Source organism: Myotis daubentonii, chromosome 1 (genome assembly GCF_963259705.1).
Source record: "Myotis daubentonii chromosome 1, mMyoDau2.1, whole genome shotgun sequence".
Lineage (NCBI taxonomy): Eukaryota > Metazoa > Chordata > Mammalia > Chiroptera > Vespertilionidae > Myotis > Myotis daubentonii.
In genome coordinates, this window is record NC_081840.1 from 218537108 (window position 1) to 218547985 (window position 10878).

The 10878-nt window shown below is 45.6% G+C and overlaps 1 pseudogene; it reads right to left on the bottom strand.

Annotated features, from left to right (window-relative positions):
• Window positions 1-201: 201 nt before the first annotated feature.
• LOC132227553 (adenylate kinase isoenzyme 6-like) lies at window positions 202-938 on the bottom strand (annotated as a pseudogene).
• Between the last annotated feature and the right edge of the window lie 9940 nt (window positions 939-10878).

Sequence of the window (10878 nt, forward strand, 5' to 3'; positions counted from 1 at the left end):
CAGCTGGACCCCACCAGGACATGACTTTGTGCACTGGGCCTCTAGTTTAAATATAAAAGATTTACTGACAATTGGATGATTTATATGATGTGGGCAGAGAAATATTAACAGTGATTACAAAGTGGCCAGTCTTATAAGTCAAAAGTGATGATCTTTTTTTATTTTATTTATCTTTATTGTTGAAAGTATTGCAGATGGCCCCTAAGAGCTCTGATCTTTGATCCATCCCTCAATCCACTTCAATACCTGGTTGCTATCATCCTCTAGATCTTCTGGTTTATTGCTGGGAAGCTGATACACTATTCATTGTAGGATGCTAATGCTTCTTCATGAAGAATTTTAAAAACTTCACATTGAACAATATCTCTTAGTTTTTTCTTATTACAACCCCTTGTTTCAAGTCTTTTGTACAATACACTACTATCTGTTTTCAGCACAAAAACGATATGAAACCAGCATTCAGGGAAGAAATCACAACTGTGGTAATCAACAATAACTCCACCATCACTCAGTTTTCTAACTCATCAACTACTCTTTTTTTAAAAAAAAATATTTTATTGATTTTTTTATAGAGAGGAAGGGAGAGGGATAGAGAATTAGAAACATTGATGAGAGAGAAACATCAATCAGCTGCCTTTTGCACACCCCAACTGGGGATGTGCCCGCAACCAAGGTACATGCCCTTGACTGGAATCGAACCTGGGACCCTTCAGTCTGCAGGCCGATGCTCTATCCACTGAGCCAAACTGGTTAGGGCATCAACTACTCTATCTTCATCTAAAATGGGATACTCATCCTCATCATCATAGCTGACATATAACTGCCCGTCTCCAGTTAAATCACTCACATTAATGTATTTCAGTTCTGATCTTGACGCAGGTTCTTTGGTCAGTGTGGTTTTTGCAACTCCTCATGAGCAGGATGTTCAGAAGCAACATGGTCCTCAATGCGATGGCTCTAGAAAACCTGCTTCTGGATTCTTTAATGTGTGAGATCCAGTGCGAGGCAAGGAATACAGGAAACAGAGCCCAAGCATATATAATCTAAACCTACCAGCATATAAACCATCCGGACAGAGGTTTGTATCTCTTTTGTTCACTGACGGCCATTTGTGAACCTGGGTCTGCCAGGCCCCAGAGTGCTGGCCCTGCTTCAACCCACAAACACATCCTGGTAGGAGTGCTTATATCGTCTGGATTTTCAAATAAAGTGTCACTCTGGGGGGAAAGAGGAGAGGATGTGAGCAAAGCTGCGTTTCAATCCTCAGAACCAAATAGGGCCCCTCAAGGGGAATATCCCCAGGCAACACAGTTCTGGGATAGACTTTCACTTCTGTCGCTGGAGTTGCTGCTCGGTCCTCTCTTGGTTCCGTCACGGAAAATCTGTCTGTAGTTATTTCCTTATCAGAGATTGAGAGCCTGGGTGGGCACAGCCACAGGCCACAGTGGGCAGGTGCGCTGGGCCTGGACTGCCATCGTGGGGTCCCCTGACCCGACTCCTCACTTGGTCAAAGATGAAACTGAGGCCCAGACAGGGCCTGGGGCTTAATCAAGGTCATACAACTAGAAAGTCTCTGAGGTGAGCCTTGAGTTTGCTAATTCCCTGGGCAGGGCTTGTGGTAACTCAACATTGCTTCCATCCAGATGATCCCACTGTGTTTGAATAAGGCAGAAGGGCCCTGCTCTGTTTTGTTCTATTCTTCCCTCTCTTCAAAACCTTTCTGCTCATCCACAAGTATTTACTGAGCACATCTATGCACCCAGCACTAGTGAGGCCTGCAAGAGCTACAGAGATTCAGAGACTCAGGCTCTGTCTCCACCGAAAACTGTGAGGACAGGTCAGACCAACTCACGAAACCAGGACAGTCCAACCCCAGGTCTGCCCCAGCCACAGAGTAGGCTGGATCTTGGGGGGGCGGGGAGGGGTGCTGGGAGGGGGGTATTAAGAAGTTCTGTGTCATAGTGGAAGGAATTAGGTGAAAATACCAAGTACTGGTTCACATTTTTTGTTGTTTTTTTCCAACTGGGCAAATTTTCCATGCACTTCTCATTTTACATTAAATGAAAGTGACATTGCCAAGAAAGGGAGGATGTGCTTGCTACCTTCACATCAGGAGGCCACTCCACGGTTCTGAGTGGAAGGAGGGTGCACAGCCCTGAATCCTGGGACAGCTGCTTCCCACAACCTTCCAAGTTACTGGGCATTGAGATTCCTCCAGACGATGATAATTAGGCTTCTGGGGTCTACTTGGGTCCTCTTGGCACTGGGATGCTGGCTAAAATAGCTCAGGCCATAAAAATACCAGAATGAAAATACTTGTAACAACCACACATCCACAGATGCCATGCAAAGGCTATTAAAACCTCCAAAGTACACCAGTGTTGCTCTTCAAGGCCACACCACTGCACAGTTGAATGGAAAAGGACGGGATATTTTCAGGGTGAATTCAGCACCAGTCATTCTAGGCATTCATTTCTCATCCTAAAAATGTCTTCTTCAAGCCCTTCAAAATAATTTATAAAGGTTAACTCCCTTTTTAAATGGTTTAACCAGGCCACAGTAAGGCATGGTTTTTACATATTGCCTTTCTCAATGTGACTAATCATATTAGGAGAGACGAGGTCCAGTACACTTTGGTGGTTGTGACCTATCCACTCTACTCTAGAATTTCGCCACCATCCCTCTGGTCCAAACCACCGCCATGCTTTGCCTAGACTTCCAATGAGCATGTTAATTGAATTGTCTACCCTTAGTTTTTCTTTCTCACATGCATTTTCCACAAGACACAAGTCTTATTTTTCTCAAATGCACACCTGGCCATGACCTTCCCCCTGCTTAATATACTTGGTGGCTACCCACGGCCTTCAAGTTTAAACATTTTCCCAAAGCTTACCAATCCCACAGTGATTGGACCCTGCCTAATCTCTCTGGCCTCATATTGCACCATTTCTAACTTGGTTCACGTCCTCAGATGCTCTATGCTCCCTCTGCCTGGATGCTTTCCCTCTTTCCTTCATTCTGCTAGTTCACACTCACCTTCAGCGACTATCCTGAGCAAGTCTCTTATTCATTGATTGCAGTCAGTTGAATAGTGTCTCCCATCCCCCAAAGTTACGTCCACCTAATACCTATAAATGTGATCTCATTTGGAAAAAGGGTTTTTGCAGATGTAATTAAGTTAAGGATCTGAAGATGAGATCATCTTGGATTATCTGGGTAGGACTTAAATCCAACAATCTCCCTTCTAAAGAGAAAAGCAGAGGGAGATTGGAGAAATCACCACTCTCACAGGAAAGGTCTGCTCCAGTGGAAGGTAAGTTCCTATGGGGCACAGGTGTCATTCATCTGTTCCCACTGCACTAAGAACAGTGTTGGCACAAAGACCCTCAGTAACTCATCCTTATTGGGTAGTAGTGATGGTCGCACAACTTTGTGAATATACTTTACAACTTATGTATGGAATTTATGGTATGTGAAATAGATTTAAAAAATAAACAGTCCCTTCATGAATGCATAGACTAGTATTAACACGTATTTATTAGATAAAAATCTATTTTTTTTCTGGGACTCAGTTCTTCTCTTGAACTCCCCAGAGGTTTGATGGCATAATATTTTTTAAGAATCTGGACATTTCTCTCCAGTAAAATGTCAATAGGCACATGCCCCGGTGCCCACGCGGGTGCCACAGGGCTTTCCAGATCACTTCAGAGAGTTCTTGACACCCTGAGCAAGGCTGTTTCCATGGACCAAAGTAACCATGTCTAGGTTGGAAGATCTTCCCAAACACTCTTCTAGGTCTGAAAATTATGGGATTCCACACCCCCATGCTCTGCAAAGCACAGGCGATCTAGAGGGGAAGTGAAATACTTTGCTTTTGCTTCCAAGGAGTTACAGTCGACTCAGAGAGAAGGAAATCATCTACTACAAAACCAAGTGGAGAAGTCCAAGCACTTCAGAGAAAGGTTTCAGGCAGGCTCTTAGGTTGAAAGTGCCCATGACTAGGCTTTTCACTGGCATACTGACAAAAGGAAATGGGCAGAAAAGAAAAAAAAAAAGGAGAGAAAGAGCACGCAAGCTTGCTTAAGGATTTGAGAACTAGTATAATCAATAAAAAATGGATTTTGCCACAATAAATTTAATAAAAGTGTCATCCATATTTGAAGTAAAAATGTTTATTACTTTATGACTTTCATCACTTTCCTTTCAAAACCTGTTAATGTCATATAGCTTCTTTAAGAAAGGAATACTAACAGGGGTTTTTGATGCCATGGGAGTGGGTTTGAAGCAATGCAATTGCTTTCTGCTGCTCTCTGCACCCAGGCAGATCCCATTAGCGAGTTGTGAAGGAGCCACTTTCTACATGAGCCTTAACCCTCCCTCCCTCAACACCACACTTAGTTAACAAGAGGCCTAATAAAGAGGAGAGGATGATGGTCTCATGGGGGAGGGAGAAAGCTGGCAGTTAGAATCTTGATAAATTCAGAGAAGACAATTCTCAGCTGGGGAACCTGGGGAACTGTGGGAACTGCGCTGAGGGTGCTCTTTCCTCATAAGATGATTCTTCTCAGTACGTAGCCCATGAGGGACACTTTAGGCACCCTGAGTACAAAGCTGGAATAGAAGGACTTTCTGGGAAGAGTTGTTTTAAGTTCTCCAGTGGGTTATCTCACGGGCGTAGGTGGGCAAGATCACTGGCCTCGAAAGTATTTTCTTACCCCACCAACATCACCTTAAGTTAAGAGCAAAGTCTACCGCTAAACAAAAAAGGTATGAGAGTAAAGGAGATGAGGTGATGGGAAAGGGAAGGAAGGGAAAAAGGAAGAGAAGGAGCAGAAATGAAGGCAGGAGGAAGAATGTAGCCTGGTTGTCTAATTTTTACGTCCATTAATTTAAACATAAAACCTTGACCACAACTTGACCGTGGAATGACTAGGTGAGCAATTGGTACATTGCTACGGTTTGTATTTCAAATGATCATATATGCAAGCCCCAAATCATATATTTCAGGCAACCCTGGATACACTCTCTTGCTAAGAAAGTCTTTGTGAGCCGAAAGTCACCGCGTCCAGCAACAATCACATTTTAGGGGCAGAAACTAGTGTTTTGTAGCCACTGTACCAGCTTCAAAGAACTGATTGTTAAATTTTCAGGAATTTTGCAAGTCAGTTGACATCATGCTGGTAGCTTGAAATAGTCCATGGTGAGAGGATTTATACCACAGGAAATGCTACAGAACAAGGCTCCCCCCACCCCCAGCCCCTGAAAGAGCTGGTTGTTAGACATTTATCAGCACTCTGTCTTTATATGTGAAATTTGCAGTTCTAACGGGAATAATACAACACAAAACACAACCAAATACCCCCTAGCCAACCAATATTGAACAAGCACAAAAGCTTCTGAAGAAGCAACTTAAAAGTCATCTTAAAGACCATTATTCAGGAGAGGGGGTGCAGTCTGAGACCCCCGCCCCCTTGCCTAGAGAAAGGAGAGGCCTCCAGAAACTGCTCAGTCAGGAGCTACCATCCTGATGGGCTTCCTACCTGGTCCTTCCCCAGGACAAAGGCCTGGTGGGGCTGAGCACGGGGCTAGCTTTTGGAATGTGAAGGTGACTGTGGGAGCAGAGATCATGAATAGCTCAGGCCAGTGAATGGAGCAGCAGGAGCCCGGCTATGGGTCGGTGACTTCCGCCAGGATTGCCTTGGCCCCTCCCCTTGGGGGTGGAGCGTGGGGATCTCAGTTCTATTGTCTTTCACACCAGCGCCAGCCTAGCTTCCCAGGCTGTTCTCAGAGGAGAGCAGGCTTCCTGCATCCTTCCTCCAAGATAGCAAGTCTGGGACAACCTGGGGAGAATAGGGTCACTCCCACTCCCAACCCCTGACAGACTGAGACTAAAGCATCACTTAATAAAAGCATCACTGAAGCCACCCCCCCCCACCCAAAAAAGACCATTTATTCAAGCTGTCAACAGACATTGACGGAGTATGTAGGTTGGGGCTGAAAGGCCAATGAAGGCATCTGATAGAGATTCCAGTCATTGAGGATCTTACAGTTCGCTTGGGGAGACAGGCTGGGCCAACATGGAATAATTATGGGAGAGTACAAAGCAAAGCATAATTACACATAAGATTGTCTTGTAAAGACTGGGTACAGCAGAGTTCAGAGAACTCAGGGTGGTTAAAGAAAATTGTGCAAATCTTAGTTCTTTGTTAATTCAAAAGAGTCACAGATAAACCAGCTTTATCCTAATGGGTTGTTAGGTTTGCAGCAAAGGGATCTTCAGACAATTTAAAAAATCCTTTGAGTCTCTTTCCCACTTCCTTAATCTTACTATCAGTCATGAAATATATTATTAGCACAGAGATACCATTGTTCCTTGCAATAGATGGTGACATCTCTAGTGTGTGGCTATTCATTTGTTTTCTGGCCACTTGATCAATGGACCGGCCTTTCCCCCACTGCACTTGAGAGTACACTGCCTTTGGGGCTACAGCTGAAGCTACCATTAGAGGAGGCTGCTTATGTTGGAATGGCCTGAGTTCGAATCCAAGCGCTGAAACTTCTTAGCTATGTGACCTCAGGCAAGTGATTCAATTTCTCTGTGCCTCAACTCTCCCCTCTGTAAGATGAGGAAAACAGTCATATCTATCTCATTGGAAAGCTTTGAGGATTATAGTGGGTTAATTCATACAAAGCACTTAGAACAGTCCTAAGCAGGTAGCAAGCACCATGTTTATTATTATTGCTGTTATTCTGCTGAGCTTGTGCCCAGACCTGCCATGTGAGTTTTGGGATGGTGTGCAAGTCACTCTTGGTCTGGAAACTCTGGTTTCCTCATCTCTAGGACTGGAATGATCACCCTGCTTACCCTGCGGCACTACCGTGAGGGCTGGAGCAAAGAGTGAAAGCTCTTGGCCAACTGGAAAGTTCTGTACAAACGTGAGCTGTCAGTTCTGGCACAAAATTCCTGCCCTCAAAATTAGCCCCTGGGTTCTTGGTCTCATAGTGTCTCAATGGGTTTGGTGTGTTGCCGCGGTTTCCAGGATTCCATCGCTGTGTCCCAGGGCACAGAGGGATGACTTGCTGTGCCTTTCCATTGAGTACATCCTATAAATGTACTCAAAGCTTCTGTTCGGAGAGTCTAGTTCGTTGTTTGTAATCTACCGCTCCCCTCCCATTAGAGGGCAGGCTCCCCAGGGCAGAGAGTGCTTACCTGTTTTATTCATGGCTGGACCCCAAGTATCTAGACAAGAACCTGGTATGCGATAGGTGCTCAATACACACTGTGGCAGGAACGACTGCTTGCCATTCTCAGTTCACATTTCCTCCAAATTGGAAAAGTGAACTGAGAGACATCTCCATAGAGATGAATCAGTATACCATAGGCATCCTCAAACGAACCAACTCTCAGCACCATGTGTATACAGGCCACCCTGCCAGTCCTCTGGGGCGGGGGGTGGGGGGTGGGAGGCAGGTGTAGACAAGAAGGTATGGCCTCTGTTAACATTATTATTTTTTAATATAAATTCTTTATTGTTGAAAGCGTTACATATGTCTCCTTTTTTCCCCGTTGACTTTTCCACCAGCTGCTCCCACCCCCCAGCATGTGCCCTCACCTCCCCACTCCCTGTGCCCATTGGTTATGCTTATATGCATGCATACAAGTCCTTTGGTTGACCTCTTACCGCCCTTGATCTCAAAGTTAATTTTTTTTTAAGAAGCTGCCCAACTTGAGATTTTATAAATCATCTCATCCACATCCTAATCCTGACCTGCTTGTCCCAGACACTGGCTCCCACAAGTGGATGCTCATGTGGACCTTGAAGAACCACAAGGAACCGGCTTCCAAAGAACCATCAGCTCACCATTTATTTGCTAAGGTTTTCCATTTCGGAATCAGATATGAGCCAAGAAAGAACTTTTTGCTGTACTCCAAGGGGCTTAAGAAAAGACTCGGTCATTTCCCCACTAAATAAGAGGGGTGGGAAGGGAGAGGCAGCTTGACTCTAAACCTGGAAAAAGCTGAGTGATTTATGGAATCCAGCAGGTAGGTAGCCCTGAAGTGGAAAAGCAAACCTGAGCCACCTGTGCATCTGACACACCCTGCTCTGCAAGAGAAGTACAAAGATTTAAGGGGCCTCTACACAGATAATCCTCCTTTAACAAATTATCAGAGTTCAGAGGAAAAAAAGACCCCAAAAATGTTTTCTTGGCTATGTTTCTCATAGTGACTGTGAAAACCCATGAAGGAGGAAATGGGCCAGGATTTTTTTTTTTTTTTTTTGAGGTTATGAAAGCCTCTCATTTTTATAGTTTTGGAAATCCTTGGAGTTTAACTTTGAACTTTAACCAAGAAAAATTATATCTTATAAACAATGGCATTTGTTGATTGGATGAAGGACTAGATCAATATTGGTCTTGGCAACCCGTTTTGGCTGAAATTGCCTGCAGAAATATGCTAGTTGTGGTGTGAAAAAATTATGTCAGTTCCTCACCATGTGCCTCTTTTTCTTGGAGTTTTGCCTGAGAATTAGTTTCCAAAGATACTTCCAGAAGTTAACCTAGCGCCTGGCCTCAGCAGCAGAGGAAGTTACACATAAACTCTCGCATAGTGGCCGGCCTCCTCGGTGAGCTCCTGGGAGGGAGGAGGAAGCAACTTCGACCTGTGGAGAAAGGGGATAGGAACAACTTCTAATTCCACAGGGGTGGTCGCATTCCCCCGCACGGCTAAGTTCTCCACTTAGGCTCATCCCACTGAGGGAGAAAAAACACACCAAGCCAAACAACACTAAGTCAGTGTTGGTAAGTGAAAACCATTGCTTTGAAAGAAAATAATCATGTTGCAGCCGCGATGGAGCTGTCTACAATAAAACATCTTAAATCCTTCCAGTTGGGCGGGGGAGCTGTGGCGGCTGGAGGGGGGTAGGAAAGCTTGCAGTGTTTTAGAGTATCGTATTATCCATTTATTTTGGGCATAAGACTCCATGCCACATGTTTACTTATGCATATATTTATAAAGAAAATATGCATATATCATATCGACTTTGCTCAGCTCAGCAGATTGAGTCGGGTTATTTATCCTTCTTTGTAGGTTTGGTCTGGATTTTCACTTGAAGTGTAATAACTTGAGCAATGCCCACTGTGAAAGGCGGGCAATAAGAGAAGCTAAAAAGGAGTCCCACGGCATCCGTCCTGAGTCTGACTCCAGGACTGAAGCCTCATTTGCGCTCCGTGGTCTGCACTGGGTTCTTCCACAGTGGGAAGAGCATGGGGCTATGTCCTCCACATGCACAGTTGGCAGTGATAGAAGGCACAGGGCTGGAGCTGCCACCGCGTCCCTTCTTCCTGAGAGAGATGAGTGCACACCTGCCACAGCCCAAGAAAGACTGAGCCACGAGCTGTCCTGAGGACCTGTTGGCTGACCTCTCCCTGTGCTCCTGGTGGCCAAGGGCACCCTCACTCCCCTAAGTCCCTCTCCCATGCAACTGCTACTAGAGACACCTCCTTCCAGACACGTGGCCCCTGGTGCCAAGGCCGGGACCTTGGCATGTCCCTTTGGAAAGGTGGCCAATGCTGCACTTGCCAGATTCTCATGGAGTTTTCTGACCTGTGTCTTGGGTGAAATAAGTGCAGGAGGTGAAATAATTCTCTGCCCAACTCAGGGAGGGTGTGCCAGGACGCATACTAACAGTAGTAAAACAAGGCTATGGACAGCACTGAGCATGTACTGCCTACCATGCTTTGTGCTAAGCACTTTGCACGCTTTATTTTACTGAATCCTAACAACTATTTTTAGTAGAGCAGCACTGTTCTTGAGATGAGAAACTTGAGGCTGGGCATCTCACAGTGAGTGACAGTGCAGGGATTTTTTTTCCCCTGGAAGGTCTCCCTGCAGAGCCATGTCCCTTCTCACTTGGACTAACATGCAGGTCACCTCACTGCACTGTGCTCCCTTTGCAAGGCCACATCTCTCAGTGTCTCCACCAGTAGTCCCATCCCCAGTGAGCTGCCCACGCCCATAAAAACAATGGGTGACTACACCGATGGTGGAACTGTACCTACCTGCCCTCAAAGACCAGGCGGGCCACCTTCCTCTGTGAATCGTTTGCAGAACTCATACAGCCTTAGCTGAGCAGTGCACTCAGGACCCTTCCTTAGGTCCTGTCTTCAGAGCATATCAGCTCTTTCATGGGCATAAGGACAATTTCCTCCCCTGGATTCAGTGTTCCTTGAGTGCAAGAAATGTGTCCTCTATTTATTTAAAATCACTGGCTCTTAGGCTTGGAAGGAGTCCTTGAACATCACCTTCTCAATTTAGTCATTTTAAAGGGATGGAATGGAGGCCCATAGAGGTCATACAACATGGCTGAGGTCCCATAGCAAGAGAGAGGCAGCTTCAGGCCCAGAATCTCCCTCTCCTGACTGTCAGGAGCCATGAGCTGCACAACTGTGAAGTGACCAGGGTTTGGACCCCAGAAGCTGACCTCCAGCATCTATTCAGCATTATGCTACGCTGCCTCTCAGGGTTCTCCTTCCCTCCAGGGGAGGAGTAAGCTGTTTCTGTGTGTATTTGAAAGGTGGTAGTGAAGTTAGCCTGTAAGACAGGAGGCAGAATGGAGGGACAGAATATGTGAGTGGTAGAGAACTATGCCTTGTGTCAGTGGTGAGCCCTTAAGCACAATGTTACGTGAGGATGGCTGTATGGGAAGCTTTGAGGTCTGAGAATGAAGGGCAGTGAGTGTGGGAACCTTGGCAACGGTCAGAGAGGGAGAGGCTGCTGGCAGCCATCGCTTTCATGTGGGTTCCACAGGCAGCACAGAGGCCAATCATTCATTCCCTTAACAGACTGAGCATTTAGTCTGCACCAGATCCTGTTTCTGA